Genomic DNA, 16,197 nt, shown 5'->3' with positions numbered 1-16,197 from the left:
TACCAAGACAGAAAAGGTACTCCAAGAGGCTAATTACCAACATAAAGGAAGTACAAGGGATTTATCTACAACAAGAAACATATCCCTGCATACTCCAGGAGGCTCACGAAAACCCAAGAGGCACCACATCTGAATACAAGGAGAAGATTCTACCATCTGTATATACCCCCAGTGCGGCATACTTACCTCATCAGATTGAGGTATTATCTGGTAAGGGTATTACATACCATCTATTTACTGATACCAACTGCTTATGAAGATTTACTACGGACTATATATTGTCTAAAGACTCATATGAACACTGTTTCATAATCTATTCATCATTCTTCAAGCATAATTGATTCTAATAATTTATATTTTTTAAATATTCTTTTAATTGCTATTATTTTTCTAATAATCAGCTCTAGTTTTCACTCATATTCCCATACACCACCCATATTTTAAATGGATATATAGGCGCTGTATCTATTCTTGTATACACATTTTTCACTTACTGACTGGGACCTCACATCTCAACCAGTACTTGTCTTATATAGCTGCCACTATACCATACACAATACTGACTAGCGCCAACTATAGAGTATCACTTGTGTCTACCCAGTATACTGAGTGAACACATTTTACTTTCTTCTCTATATATATATATATATATATATAAACATACATACACATATACACCTACCTGCTATATTTCAGATGCTTCTATTACACATAACCTTAGTTATTGTAAACATTAATGCAAATCTGAAATAAAATATACAACAGCAGATGCTCTGTAGTAGGGCCTGTTTCTACACTTCATTGTAAAACAGGAGAGGGGTCTGAATATAAATAACTAGGGTATAGGGCACTTTGAAAGCTAAGGAATAAACTGCCTTTGGTTATAAATAAGTTCAAAACACTTGGATGTTTTTTTCTCTAAGCAGTGCTGATAAGTATACAGCATGATCTCATCCTATTGTTAGTGTAATGTCTTTAGGGAGTCTGACCTTGTTCAATAAGGTGACATCATCCTTTTTAAAGAGACAATAAATCATAATGTTTATTTCCTAACTCACTAAAGGAAAATGCAGAGTAAAATAAACTGTATGTATAGCTTAAATGCTTTGCAAACACATTATTTTTATTTTGTTTAACCCCAGTTATAACCTATGGATTTAGATAAATGTTGCAGTTTCACATTTACATTTTTGAAATGTATTTTCTAAATTGTTGTACAGGTACTGGGCTGTAATAACCTGATTTATCACTAGTGCAGAAATGCATATTAAAAGGGTCATTATAGTGTTAAAATGACATGCTCTAATCTGTGCAATTAGCGCTGCTGATTGGATGAGCATCAGTTTCCACACTAGCGGGATATTATGTATATGTTTAACCATTTGTGGGTTAAACACAAAGCATTACAATGTTGCTAGTGTTGAAATGTCATGCTCTTATGCATTAGAGCATGCAATTTTAACACTATAATGGCCCTTTAATTAAAGGGATATTCTAATTTAAAACATAAATGCTATAAATCATAGATCAAGTATTTTTTGCCTTACTTACCCTGTATAACTATGTGTTTCGCTATGTAACAGTGACGTGCGGTGAGGTCAGTGGCTTGTGAGGCACTGGCTATTATCAGAGTCAGATAAAGACACATATAAACCCAATAGAGGTTTAATTGTTGGATACTTAAAAGTCTCCATAAACACTCAGGCACACACAAACAAAAACATTCAAAGGCAGGCACACACACCAGGGCCGTCTTTAATATTGATTGGACCCTGGGCAAAAAATTTCTTGCCCCACCCCATGCAATTTTGATCTCCACCCCAACATCCCAAAAAACAACTAAATAATTTTTCTTTTATTATTATTAGCCCAGCGGTGGATCATCCACTGCTGGGCTAATCATTTAAAAAAAAAAAAAAATGCAATATGTGAAACTGGACCTAAGCCAGGGGCGAAACTACAGGGGGTGCAGAGGTCGCAGGTGTGACTGGGCCCCTGAGGGTGGGGGCCCAGCTTTAAAAAAAAAAAAAAATTATATATATATTTTTTTTTAATAAAAAACGTTAACCTACCACTGCCTGCACTGATATCATGTGAGTGTGACATGACTACAGGGGTTAGTGTTTCTGTTTTACCCATTGGTGTTTATGTGTGTGTGTGTATGTATGTGACTGTGTGTGTATTTATGCATGTATGTGTGTTTGTGTATGTTTGTGGAACCAGCAAATTACAGATCTTGTTACTACAGCATGGCGGGGCAGGGGGTAAACAGTGTCACTATACAGTACCACTATATACAGTATGGGGGGTGGACCATGTCACTGACTACTGTGGTCACTTTATAAAGTACTGGGGCGGGTAGGGTCAGGCCAGCCATCTCACCAGCAGATTACAGACTGTGTCACTAACTTACTATATACAGTACTGGGGGGTTAAATAGTGTCACTATATAGAGTAATAGGGGGTCAGACCATCTCACAGACTGTGGGCACAGGGTACCTCCTTTTGCAGACATGTAATCTGATTCACATTTTTTTTCTGTGTAAAATGTAAAAATAAAATAAAAAATATGTATTAAATTCACCCTTTTTTGGAGGGGGAGGGGCAGTGGGGGGGGGGCCTTCTTAGATTCTTGCACCTGGGCCCTGTGGTTTCTAGTTACGCCTCTGACCTAAGCAGTACTAATAAGTAAATAAATATATAAATTCCTCCACTGTGGATTAATTTAATATTCTTTTGAATGTGATTCTGGTGTGAGGTTAGCTGGTTAAAGAGATTTAGGGCAGCCAACAGGAGCAAAGCAAGGTAAAGGAGGAAGCATGGAGGTGCAGACAAATATAAGTTTACTGACTGGAACAGCAGAACTACTATGGGAAGCTGTAAAATCTGCGACATAGAAAACAAAAACTATAAAAATAAACCTTACATTAATGTGTGAAGTATCAGCATGACGCTATACATCAGCCACACCAGCACATGTCGCTTCTTTGCTAGGCACAAGTTCCCTCTCACCCTGAACTAGACAATGCTGCATGGGGAGGGGCGTGTGTGCACTAACTTATTCTTCCCACTGACAGAGACTGGGCCCAGGGCAGCTGCCCCTTTTGCCCTGTGTTAAAGACGGTCCTGACACACACACACACACGCTAAAAGACACAAACAGAAACATTCGAAGCAACACACACTCACAGATACACAGAAATACTCAGACACACAGAAAAATGTACTCACAGATGCTCAGAAATACTCACACACACACACTAAAAAAAAACTCAGAAGCACACCTGACACACACACACATTCAAAGACACAAAAACATTTACAGATATTCACATAGAAAGACTCATATATACACACTTACACACACAGACACAAATAAACACAGACTAATAAACAAAAAAGAAAAAATAGCTATACTGTATATATAGATGCAAATAATATGCATTCAGTGGATTTATAGCAAAACACATTAAATCAAATTTTGTTATTGCTTATTAATTTTTCTCCACAAATCCAGGAAGTGTCAATCATACATCTGTAATATGCTTTATAGTTTATCTATACTGCTTTTATAGTTTGTTGGGAGTACTAAATCCATTTGGAATATTTTATCACATGCTTATAATGCTGTTGCTAAGCTTCTTTAAAACATATTTTTACCATTAAGCAACACTGCAGCAATATTTATAAGCGCCCTTAGGCAACACACTACTCCTTATGGTTCACAACACACAGCTGCCTATGGATTTTGGGGAGAAGAAAAATATGGTAATTTTTTTATTTATCTTTAAACTTCAGAGGAAAGTTTTGCTAAGGAATGTGATGTTTTATTATAAGTGATGTGGATTACAGTAGAATTAATTTCTTGTGGTAATAGCTTTGTGAGTAAAATAATCACTTTATTAGAATAAACTGGGAACCTTCTTTCTCTGGCAAAAATCCTTGGAGTTGTATTAAATGGATGCTCCTCTCTTGAATAAAACTATTTTTGAGTTTTACTTTATCACCCTTTCAGAGAAACCTAGGCCTTCAACTAATTTATTGTCTCATCTATTAGCTCATTAGCAAGGGACATGATTTACTTTATTAACAAAAAGATGCAATTTTCTGTTTTACAAATAATAAATAAACATGTTATGATTTAAAAAAAGGATTGTTCCTACACAATCAGTTAAAATAGTAAATAAATAGTAAATCATGTCCCTAAAGTAATTGTTAAAATACTATTAGTTATATAATAGAGGCACATGGCTTTTTTTAAGAAAAGATGGAGAGAGAGAGCTTAAAAATATGACATTTTTTTAAATAATACAGGCATTTTATTAATGCTGTCAATACATTCTGATTCCCTACCACAATTTTCTGCCACTCCGAAATCAAAATGTTAAATAAATATTGTGTTTAGTATAATTTTATAACATTGTTTATGAAGGGTTTTTAACACAAATGTTATGAATAAGGGTTTAAATGCTTGTAAAATAAATACTTTACCAAGGCTGTCCCTCCTTAGCACCTTCACATAGGAGCTATCACAGCAGTAGTGAGAGCTAAGAGCAGCATATCCCAGTAATTCACTGCTGATCTGCCTAGTGGAGGGTGGAAGTGAAAGGCTGACAGCTCTGCGGTCTTTAAAGGGACATAAAACCCAATTTTTTTCTTTCATGATTTAGATAGAACATACAACTTTAAACAACTTTCTTATTTATTTCTATTATCACATTTTCTTTGTTTTCTTGTTATCCTTTGTTGAAAAGCAGAAATGTAAGCTCAAGAGTGTTCACGTGTCTGCAGCACTATATAGCAGCAGTTTTGCAACAATGTTATTCATTAACAGGAGCACTAGATGGCAGCACTATTTCCTGTCATGTGGTGCTTCAGGCATGTGCACGCTACCTACCTAGGTATCTCTTCAACAAAGAATAACATGAGAATGAAATAAATTTTATAATAGAAGTAAATTGGAAACTTTTTAAAAATTGTATTCTCTATCTGAATCATGAAAGAAAAATTTAGGTTTTTAATGTCCCTTTAAGCCACAGCTACTGTTTGCTGCTTGCAGAAGTTTGTAAAGAAGCACAGCCAGGCAGCCATCAGCCAAAATAGAGCAAGGCCTGCTGCTACCCTGCATTGCACGCTCCAGCTGCCCTATTTATGTGGAACTGTATAAGTGGAACCCAGCCCCACCCACACAGGACACACAGTGCAGAGCAGAGAGAGGCAGTAAAATAATTACCTCTCCTGCTGCTGATGCTGCAGACATTGAACTCAAACCAAATTATTGTGCACAATTTTAAGTGGAAAGACAGTTGCAGCACTGTGTTTCTGCCGTCCAGATTTCCCTCTCTTATTAGTTACCACCCACAGCACAGACTATCAGTGTTTCTCTTACACTAACACTGCCCCCCCCCCCGAGGTAGATATGATATGAAAGCTGTCTCAGTTGGGGCTTTTCCTGATTGGCTTATTGATGAAATGTGACTTCCAACCAGACAGACAATGGGTGGCTGCTCCATACAGCACCATAATTGTTGCACAATTGAGGGAGGCTGAGCTGGTTGCTGCCTCTCTCCATGTATTTGCAGTTAAGGTAAAAAATGTTGGTAAGTTTTTTTTTTATTTTTTATTTTACTTAACTTTATTTTATTATTTTCATGACAGCTCAGGCTCTGCCTCCCCTTACTGCACATCTCTGGTGTGTAACCTCTTTGCAAGGGTTAAAGTCACACTCATGAGCTGTACGTCTTTCAAGTCCCTCCAGAGCAACACCCAGCTGGTGACTTACTCTTCTGATTGACTGACCAGCCATGTCCTTTGTGGGTTTTAAATACTGTACATAGTTATGTAGTGTCAGTAAAGTCCAAAAGGACATATTCTATTAATTTATAACATGTTATTTTTGGATTAGATTGTCCCTTTAAGGTCTTAACCAGTAATAAAAGAAAATGTCATAACCCAGATCTACAAAAAAAGAAAATAAAAGACATAAAATCTGAAGCAGAAAATCTGATCTTGAAATTAGAGCACTACATTTTCATGGAAGCATAAACATGTATTTATTATTTTACCCCATTTGATTTTCTGTTCTTGTGAAGTGTGTTTCAGCTCCTTGACGTGTGTCAGACCTAAGTATATAATATACCGATTAAATAATCAGCTTGATAAAATAAGGACTTCTTTTTGACTGTGTTAGTCAAGAACAGCTGAAACATAAGAACCAAGGGAAAAATGTTTTCCTTGCTAAATGATTGACTTTTTAAATGTCCCCTGGGGCTAGGTGAACACAAAGGATCATTTTACCTGTAATAGATTTCTGCTCACTCATCAAAAAAAAAAAAGCATGGGGTTTAGAATAAAATGTTTTAGAATCCTCATTCTATACTTGTATACTTAAAATGTATATAGGACATGTCATTATTTTTTAAAGATTTAAAATTAACAATTTGACAATGGCCTAAACATAGATTAGGGATATTAAAGTGTTTTGTTAGCAGCATAGATAGACAGATACATTCTAAAAAATTATAAATATATGGTGTCTATATAGAGTATTTATTCCTAGATTGTGTGTGTGTGTATATATATATATATATATACACACACACACACACATACACAATTAATATATACATGTATGTGTGTGTATATGCATTGTTCATGTATTTAAGTTTTATACTTTTTTTTTATAATTCTTGTGCAGAATGTCAGTATACACCAATAGAGCTGCAGAGGTTTTTTTTGCAGCCTGTGAGTAATCTGTCCCCAAGGATGATGAGTACATAAATATCCACTTCCTGTTCATTTGAAAATTAATTTATGCAGCTTTAATGTAACCTTTTTACACATAAGAAATATTTTAACAAGTATACATAGTCCTCTTTCATATGTATGACAGAATGTTGAATTTAATGCTCCTTTAAAAACTGATTTTTGGAAATGGTAATATAATATCCAAATTTTAAATAATTTAAAAGGATTTAAAAAGCGTCAGTAAAGTCAAAATGAAACATTCATGATTCAGATGGAGCATGCAATTTTAAACAACTTCAAATTTACTTCTACTATAACATTTGCTTTGTTCTTAGTATCCTTTATTGAAAAGCATACCTAGGTAGATCCAGGAGATGGTGAATGGTAGCTGCACATATATGCCTCTTGTCACTGGCTTACCAGATATGTTCAGCTAGCACCCAGTAGTGCATTGTTGCTCCTTCAACAAAGGACATTGGTAAAGCAAATTTGAGAAAAAAAAAGTGAATTGGAAAGTTGCTTCATTTTTATTTAAAGGGTCAAAATGTAAATGCACATAGATGAATTACATCTTTGAATAGAAACATATTTGCAATATAGATGTAATGGCAAAAAATTACCTTGTAAAAGTTAGCACTGTTTTAGTGTTAACATTTTTCTATTTACTTGCACGTGAAGCACAGCTAGATATTCTTAGTGCACCAGCATTTTAAATAGTGCAGCTGCTCAGAACACCAATGGGTCTTGTATCATGTCAGCAATTAACAAATTGAGTCATTACCAGATGGTACAAGCAACTCAGTGCTGTGTTTAAAATGCTGGTGCACGGTGCATACTTAAATACACTTTTAAAGCAGCTATAGCTTTTATTAGAAGCATTTTTGCTACTACTTGTATATCACAAAATGCTTCTGTTCAATACTGAAATGCATCCATGTGGATTCCAATTTTGGCTTTAATGTCTCTTTAAAGGTTCAAGTGTACGTTTACAATACATCTTTTCTTTCTAAACTATTTGTGTAAAAGGTCCTCACTTCTTCTGTGATAAATTTCCTCTTGTACACAGCTCTAACTGGCATTTTCACAAACAACATTATTGTCACAGGATATTATCTAAGGGACATTATGCTAGGACACTGCAACAATGTAGCAAATGAGCTAAATGCTTCAAGCGGTAGCTTAAAAAGAAGATACCCCACCACACCCAAGATACGTTTTGGCATGTAGCCTGCCTTCATCAGTAGATTTAAGCCACTGCATGATGACCTTTCGGTTCTACATAAGTTGTAATTTTTGACAGGGGAATTAAAACATTTGCCTGTTATGGTTTAAATAAATATAGATTTACATTCATTAGGTATAATGCAGCTTGCTCTAGGGTAAAACTAAAATAGTCTCTGAATGTGTTTATAGTTTTCATCAAGCAGTTTTAGGTCAGTAAATGTATCTCCTTGCCCTAAAATAATTGACAGCCCAATACTGCAGCACAATAGTGCTTCCTAACAGACTGAGAGTCCATTAACTAGCTTCAGCAGCTGTCTTGTAACAACAAAAGGCTTCTATTTTTCAGTATTGTGATATTTCTGCTTATTAATTTCCCAAGTTTTCATGGTCTGTTTTGCTTCAAAATTGCCAGACATAGATTAAATTTCCACAAATAATATTGCCTTAAATTACCTTTCCACAGCACATTGTACCATGAGATCGTTCTATAGACATCTGTAAAATGTAATGGTGCCATTGTGGATTAATGATTTTTAAAGGCTAAAAACTGAGTTCCCTGACCACAACCCATTACTGGTTGGAACAGCAAATACTTTCCTTGTTACTCACTCCTATGTTTGTATCTTGAATATTTTGTTGCATTTTCTTCTGTTCACAGTATAAATTGGCTAGCATTAACTTTCTAGTGTAAAAATAAAATGTTTCTCATTCAATAGAGCATTTTATTTGTAAATAATTACATTCATTTACTATGTGTTTAAATCCGTCAAAAGGGTTAAACATTTAGTTAAACTTGCACTCCAGGTGAGGATGGCGGAAAGTGATTGGAGCCTTCACATGCAGAAGTGGCTCTATAATTGCACTATAGGTGGACCATGGAGTTCAGGTGGCATTGACAGAGGAGGTAATTCTGGGTAATAAGATTTTTTTATTATTATAAGAGAAATGACTCTAATATGGGCTGTCAGGTGGGTATCAGCATGCTCTTAAAGGGACACTAAACACAATTTTTTTTTCTATCATGATTCAGGTAGAGAATACAATTTTAAACAACATTCCAATTTACCACTATTATTTACTTCGCTTCATTCTTTAGATATCCTTTGTTGAAGAAATAGCAATGCACACGGGTGAGCCAATCACGAGGCATTTATGTGCAACCACCAATCAGCAGCTACTGAGCCTATCTAGATATGCTTTTTAGCAAAGGATATCAAGAGAATGAAGCAAGTTAGAGAATAGAAGTAAATTAGAAAGTTGTTTAAAATTGCATGTTCTTGCTATATCATGAAAGAAAAAAAATGGGTTTCTTAGCCCTTTAACATTCATTCTGCTGAACTATAATCTTTGAGACTGCTGATTATGGTTTAGACTGAGAGTTGACACAACGGCTGAAACAGGCAGGCCATGTACGCTGTATCACTTGAGTGGCACAACTCTGACTATCGGCGAGATTATGAGTTTGGCGTTAACAGGGGTGCGTTGCTAACTAGGCTTTTTTTTCTAATGCTACCTTAAGCCAATGCTGGTATTACAGGGTTTTTTAAACCTGGCGTTAGCCGCAAAAAGGTGAGCGAAGAGCAAAATTTAGCTCCACACCTCACCTCAATACCAGCGTTGCTTACGGTAGCGGTAAGCTGGCTAAACGTGCTTGTGCACGATTTCCCCATAGGAAACAATGGGGCTGAGCTGGCTTGAAAAAAAACAGCTCCTAACGCAGCCCCATTGTTTCCTATGGGGAAATAAAAAATATGTCTGCACCTAACACCCTAACATGAACCCGAGTTTAAACACCCCTAATCTTACAATTATTAACCCCTAATCTGACATCGTCGCCACCTGCATTATACTATTAACCCCTAATCTGCCGCTCCGGACACCGCCGCCACCTACATTATAGTTATAAACCCCTAATCTGCCCCCCCCCCAACGTCACCGCAACTATATTAAATTAATTAACCCCTAATCTGCCACCGCCAACGTCGCCGCCACTATAATAAAGTTATTAACCCCTAAACCTAAGTCTAACCCTAACCCTAACACCCCTCTAACTTAAATATAATTTAAATAAATCTAAATAAAATAACTACAATTAAATAAATTATTCCTATTGAAAACTAAATACTTACCTATAAAATAAACCATAAGATAGCTACAATATAACTAATAGTTACATTGCAGCTAGCTTATGATTTATTTTTATTTTACAGGCAAGTTTGTATTTATTTTAACTAGGTACAATAGTTATTAAATAGTTATTAACTATTTAATAACTACCTAGCTAAAATAAGTACAAAATTACCTGTAAAATAAATCCTAACCTAAGTTACAATTACACCTAACACTACACTATCATTAAATAAATTACCTAAAATACCTACAATTAATTACAATTAAATTCAATAAACTAAATTACGAAAAAAAAACACTAAATTACAGAAATAAAATAAGAATTACAAGAATTTTAAACTAATTACACCTAATCTAATCCCCCTAATAAAATAAAAAAGCCCCCCAAAATAATAAAATTTCCTACCCTATACTAAATTACAAATAGCCCTTAAAAGGGCATTTTGCGAGGCATTGCCCCAAAGTAATCAGCTCTTTTACCTGTAAAAGAAATATTACAATACCCCCCCAACATTAAAACCTACCACCCACACACCCAACCCTACTCTAAAACCCACCCAATCCCCCCTTAAAAAAACCTAACACTACCCCATTGAAGATCTCCCTACCTTGAGCCGTTTTCGCCCAGCCGGGCACAAGTGGTCATCCGATCCGGGCAGAAGTCTTCATCCGATGGGGCAGAAGAGGACATCCAGACCGGCAGAAGTCTTCATCCTATCTGGGCAGAAGAGGACATCCGGACCGGCAGAAGGCTTCATCCAAGCGGCATCTTCTATCTTCTTCCATCCGACGAGGAGCGACTCCATCTTGAAGACATCCGGTGCGGAGCATCCTTCCAGCATGACGGACTAACGACGAATGATGGTTCCTTTAAATGAAGTCATCCAAGATGGCGTCCCTCGAATTCCGATTGGCTGATAGGATTCTATCAGCCAATCGGAATTAAGGTAGGAAAAATCGAGGGACGCCATCTTGGATGACATCATTTAAAGGAACCGTCATTCGTCGTTAGTCCGTCGTGCTGGAAGGATGCTCCACGCCGGATGTCTTCAAGATGGAGTCGCTCATTGTCGGATGGAAGAAGATAGAAGATGCCGCTTGGATGAAGCCTTCTGCCGGTCCGGATGTCCTCTTCTGCCCAGATAGGATGAAGACTTCTGCCGGTCTGGATGTCCTCTTCTGCCTCATCGGATGAAGACTTCTGCCCGGATCGGATGACCACTTGTGCCCGGCTGGGTGAAGACGGATCCAGGTAGGGAGATCTTCAATGGGGTAGTGTTAGGCTTTTTTAAGGGGGGATTAGGTAGGTTTTAGAGTAGGTATGTGTGGGTGGTGGGTTTTAATGTTGGGGGGGTATTGTATTTTTCTTTTACAGGTAAAAGAGCTGATTACTTTGGGGCAATGCCCCGCAAAAGGCCCTTTTAAGGGCTATTTGTAATTTAGTATAGGATAGGGAATTTTTTTATTATTTTGGGGGGCTTTTTATTTTATTAGGGGGATTAGATTAGGTGTAATTAGTTTAAAATTCTTGTAATTCTTTTTTTATTTTCTGTAATTTAGTGGGTTTTTTTCTCGTAATTTAGTTTATTGAATTTAATTGTAGGTATTTTAGGTAATTTATTTAATGATAGTGTAGTGTTAGGTGTAATTGTAACTTAGGTTAGGATTTATTTTACAGGTAATTTTGTACTTATTTTAGCTAGGTAGTTATTAAATAGTTAATAACTATTTAATAACTATTGTACCTAGTTAAAATAAATACAAAGTTGCCTGTAAAATAAATATAAATCCTAAACTAGCTTCAATGTAACTATTAGTTATATTGTAGCTAGCTTAGGGTTTATTTTATAGGCATTTAGTTTTAAATAGGATTAATTTATTTAATTATGTTAAATATATTTAGTTTAATTTAAATTATATTTAAGTTAGGGGGTGTTAGGGTTAGGTTTAGACTTAGGTTTAGGGGTTAATAACTTTAATATAGTAGCGGCGACGTTGGGGGTGGCAGATTAGGGGTTAATAAATGTAAGTAGGTGTCGGCGATGTTAGGGACGGCAGATTAGGGGTTAATAAAATCTTATTAGTGTTTGCGAGGCGGGACTGCGGCGGTTTAGGGGTTAATACATTTATTAAAGTGGCGGCGATGTCCGGTCGGCAGATTAGGGGTTAATAATTGTAGGTAGGTGGCGGTGACGCTGGGGAGGGAGATTAAGGGTTAATAAATATAATGTAGGTGTCGGCGATGTTAGGGGCAGCAGATTAGGGGTTCATAGGTATAATGTAGGTAGTGGCGATGTCTGGTTGGCAGATTAGGGGTTAAAAAAATTTATTTTAGTGTTTGCGATGTGGGGGGGCCTCGGTTTAGGGGTTAATAGGTAGTTTATGGGTGTTAGTGTACTTTGTAGCACTTTAGTTAAGAGTTTTATGTTCCGGCGTTAGCCCATAAAACTCTTAACTACTGACTTTTAAATGTGGTAGGAGTCTTGACAGGAGAGGGTCTACCGCTCACTTCTTCCAAGACTCGTAATACCGGTGTTAGGCAAATCCCATTAAAAAGATAGGATACACAATTGACGTAAGGGGATTTGCGGTAGCCTCGAGTCGCGGAAGAAAAGTGAGCGGTACACCTGTACCTGTCAGACTCGTAATACCAGCGTTAGAAAAAAAAGCAGCGTTGGGACCTCTCAACGCTACTTTTTAAGGCTAACGCCAAACTCGTAATCTCGGTGTTAGTTTTTAACACTTTTGCAGGGATTTTATGCAAAGTAAAATAAAGGAAGTTATACTCTCACAAATAGAGCATGTTATTTTTATAACGTGTATAGTGAGCATGTCTAAGACTTCAATTATAAAATCCCCATAATTGTATTGTTAAATACATATACAAAGCTTTAAAACAAATAATCTAAAGGCATAAAAAGCACACAGCAGATATAATTGACAACATTAATATTTCACTAGCTGTTTTATGGGCAGCTAATATTAGTTCCTACAACACAACTTGTTATGAAAAAGTTGTTTTTTCCCCTAAATTTATATGCTATTTAATGGAAAGGTTTCCAATTTTCATTTGGATTTCAATAAAGAGCATTATATTTCAGCGAGATTTTGATATGCAAAAGAATTTTATATGCCAATTACCCCAGATATCCTTTGGTTTCTATGTCAACATTTTCCAACTTACTTTACTGCTATGAAATAGGTAATTTGCTTACATCTGAAAAGTAATTTTCAAAGTACTGAGTTATATAATGCACAGCATTTTCCATGAACATACTGGGTGTATCAATTATTGTATGTTTGCCAAAATGCTACCTTAATCAAGTAATTCTAGATTGCTGGTATGTTGTTGTATAACAAATTTGATAAAGTAAAGAGCAAATCAATTCCTGATGAAGGTCTTTTTGGGGAACTGTAAAATTTGTAAATATAGAAAATAAGTACTTATTATATTTTAAGAAACGTGGACGTTCAGCCTAGATTAAGTAATAGCAGACTGTCACTATGAGGCGTTATCATTTTAAGTGGCAACTCTTCATTTCCACTAGGAGCATACTCAGTGTAGCAAGTATCTGTAACAGTATTAACATTTTTTTATATTCTTTGCAGAATTGTTAAACAAGGTAACTTTTCATTATTTTATAGGATTTCCACTGCCTCATTCTGAATAAATATGGTTGCAATTTAAAGCATATTTGCAAGGACTACAAGGCACCTCTGTATGCTTTGTTTTATTTAAAAAATGATCTTTAAGCACCAATTGCCCCTCTTCTACTGCTAATTATCAAAAGTGCCCATCCACATCCATGCTGAACTGATGTTGGGGTAATTTGCTTATTTAGCCTGTAAATAGCACATTCTCATCCATCCTACAGTGTTATCTCAGGATCTTGTACGCGTGTAGACAGATAACATCTGAATCTATACTTTCAGACACACACATACTCTATAGCCGATTGCTAAAACTAATAATTGATATGGCATATGGAGTCAAATGTGGTATATTTTAAGATTTAGGATTATCATAATACAGACTATAACAATGTTGCTTTTTTAGCATTCTTTGAATCTCCAATAATAATTACATTTTTTATACTAAAATGAATGTAAAAGATACACTATATGGCCAAAAGTATGTGGATACATGACCATCCCACCTATATGAGCTTGCTGGATATCCCATTCCAAAACCATGGGCATTAATATAGAGTTGGCCTACCACCTTGCAACTATAACGGCTGCTGCTCTTCTGGGAATGTTTTTTACAAGATTTTAGACTATGTCTTTGTTAATTTGTGCTTATTTAGCCAATAGAGCGTTTTATGAGGTCAGGCACTGATTTTGGATGAGGTCAGGTTCAGCATTACCATTCATCCCAAAGGTGTTCAGTGGGGTTGTGGTCAGGGCTCTGTGCAGGCCACTCGATTTCCTCCACACCAAAATCATCAAACCATATCTTCATGGATCTCACTTTGTTGGCAGGGGCACAGTTATGCTGGAACAGGAAAAGACCTTCCCAAACTAATGTCACAAAGTTGGAAGCACCAAATTTTTTTAAATGATTTTTTATCCCGTAGCATTATGATGACCCTTTACTGGAACTAAGGGACCTAGCCCAAACCCTCAAAAAAGTCCCAGAGTATTATACCTCCCCCAAACTTTACAGTAGACACTTGTCAGGGATGCAAGAAACCAGGCGGAAATGGAAAATACAGGTTTAAAAAATAAATGAAGTTTATTGAAATATACAAAAACCACAACAATAAAAAAACGGCAATAGGCAAATCCAGAATTTAGTCAGTACTAAGCCAGGGGTCAGATGTCGAAGCAAGGTAGTAAGCCGAGCCGGGTCAGGGAACACAGAAAGCAAGAACCAGGGAATCAGCATGGAGAATGAGAACAAAAAACAGAAGTGCACTTGGTAGATCTGGACTCACACAAGGGTGGGGAAAGAGTGATGGAAGACGTTCCATCATCACTGTGAGACAGGAAGTTACCAGTAGTTACAGAGTGATGTGGTTCACAAGTTTGCCCGTAAGAGGGCATGTGGGAGGAACGTAGTGTCAGAAACACTGCAAGAGAAGCCATAAACAGGCATGCACTCCAAGATACAAGGAAAGGTGAGTAACCCTGACAGGACTATGTATTTTGGTAGGAAGTGTTTTCCTGGCATCCATTCATAACCCCAGACAAGATGTTTCCACTGCTCCAGAGTCAGGTTATGGCATGCTTTACATCACTCCAGCTGATGCTTTGCATTGCAAATGATGATGTGAGGCTTGTGTACAGATACTTGGACATAAAAACCCATATCATAAAACTCCTGAACACACAGTACTTGTGCTAAGATGTTGTTTTACAGAGACAATCTGAAACTCTGTAGTGAATGATTTAACAGATGATAAGCGATTGTTTGCGCACTATCAGGCCCATTTATCAAGCTCCGTATGGAGCTTGAAGGGCCGTGTTTCTGGCGAGTCTTCAGACTCGCCAGAAACACAAGTTATGAAGCAGCGGTCTAAAGACCGCTGCTTCATAACCCTGTCCGCCTGCTCTGAGCAGGCGGACAGGAACCGCCGGAAATCAACCCGATCGAATACGATCGGGTTGATTGACAGCTCCCTGCTGGCGGCCGATTGGCCGCGAGTCAGCAGGGGGCGGCGTTGCACCAGCAGCTCACAAGAGCTGCTGGTGCAATGTTAAATGTGGAGAGCGTATTGCTCTCCGCATTTAGCGAGGTCTTGCGGACCTGATCCGCAGTGTCGGATCAGGTCCGCAAGCCCTTTGATAAATGGGCCCCTTAGTGTGTGGTCTACTACTTTATGGCTTGGTTGTTGTTCCTAGATGATTCCACTTCATGATAGCAGCACTTAGAGTTGAATGGGGCAGATCTAATAGGGTAGAAATTTGACAAACTGACTCTTCAGTACGACCCATTGTGCTGCCAATGTTTGTCTATGGAAATTGAATGGCTATGTGCTGGATTGTATGTACCGGTTAGCAGTGGGTGTTTCTGAAACACCTGAACTCAATAATTAGTATGGGTATCCACTTTTTGTCGGTTGAACATGAGGGGTTGATTACAATCCGGCTCTT

Source organism: Bombina bombina, chromosome 6, assembly GCF_027579735.1.
Source record: "Bombina bombina isolate aBomBom1 chromosome 6, aBomBom1.pri, whole genome shotgun sequence".
In the NCBI taxonomy this organism is placed as follows: Eukaryota; Metazoa; Chordata; class Amphibia; order Anura; family Bombinatoridae; genus Bombina; species Bombina bombina.
Note: the sequence above shows the minus strand (reverse complement) of the source record.